Raw genomic sequence first — 1,395 nt, forward strand, 5'->3', positions numbered from 1 at the left:
AAGACTTCTTACGTCCGACTACTCCATGCGATTCCCATCTACGGAGAACCACACCGAAAAGCAATCTGTCGGAAACTACCCTGTCCCAAAAGTACAAATGAAAATCAGAGCTATGACATTAACACCCAACCTTAGTAGGCTCTAAAACACCCATACTCTATACTTCCATCATCGACCCTCATCTGGTCATGCATTCAGTCCGAGTCCTCGTCGGAAGCTTCAGTAATAGTCGTTACGCTCCTGGTCCTCCTCGAGTGACGAATCATGACGAATCGGCTGACGGACGCCTGGCAGCAGGCCGACCGCCCAAACACAAACATACAAACAAAGCCAAGGCGCTAGGGTCAACTCACGGAATAAAATAGATAATACAAACAACATGTGAGGAATAAGGGGGTATATATATATATGTTGTATATATACATGTAATTTATGTATTGCCTACCCTAAGGTATATACATAACATGTTATCAAAGCTCTAAATAACAATTCGATATCTGCTATCTCAACAGTTCAATAAACAATGGCTCAAATAATCAATACGGGTGCATGTATGCATGCAATGTCAATTCAGAAGATTATCCCAACAATTAGGCATGTCAAGTCGATCCAACCCCTTGGGTTGAACATACGGACTCGCACACGCAACTCCCACAATTAGGCATGTCGAGTCGATCCAACCCATCGGGATGAACATACGGACTCGCACACGCAACAAATGACAACGCCAAGTCGATTCACTCAAAAGAGTCGAACATACGGACATTGCGCGTGTCCAATGACTATCGCCGAATCGATCCAATCCATCGGATTGAACATACGGATCCGCGCGAGTCGAAAGGTTATCGCTGAATCGATCCAATCCCTCGGATTGAACATACGGATTCACGCGAGGTAAAATGGCAATCGCTGAATCGATCCAATCCATCGGATTGAACATACGGACTCACGCGTGCCTGAGTGACTACCGCCGAATCGATCCAATCCATCGGATTGAATATACGGATCCGCGCGTGTCAACAATTATTGCCGAATCGGCCCAACCCGTCGGGTTTGGACATACGGATTCGCGCCGCAAAGTCGAAGTTACACTCTTGGTGTTCTTCGTGAAGGCACAGTCTTCTGACCGTCCCAAACCCCAAACATATGCATAATGCAATATGGTTAACAAAACATCGAATCGTCCTCACACGTACGAGTTTAACCACAAATCTCAATTTAAAAGGACCTGAAGATCAAAGTCGTCTTGCGACTAGGCTGTGAAAAGCCGGAGTACATATTGCACTCAGTGACATTTCCATGGTCACTATGGTTCATCCCCGTGACAACCATCAAATCATCTCAAGTTCAAGGCTTTTCGACTATTTCCCGTTTTTCACAATCATTTCCAACTCT

Source organism: Lotus japonicus, chromosome 5, assembly GCF_012489685.1.
Source record: "Lotus japonicus ecotype B-129 chromosome 5, LjGifu_v1.2".
In the NCBI taxonomy this organism is placed as follows: Eukaryota; Viridiplantae; Streptophyta; class Magnoliopsida; order Fabales; family Fabaceae; genus Lotus; species Lotus japonicus.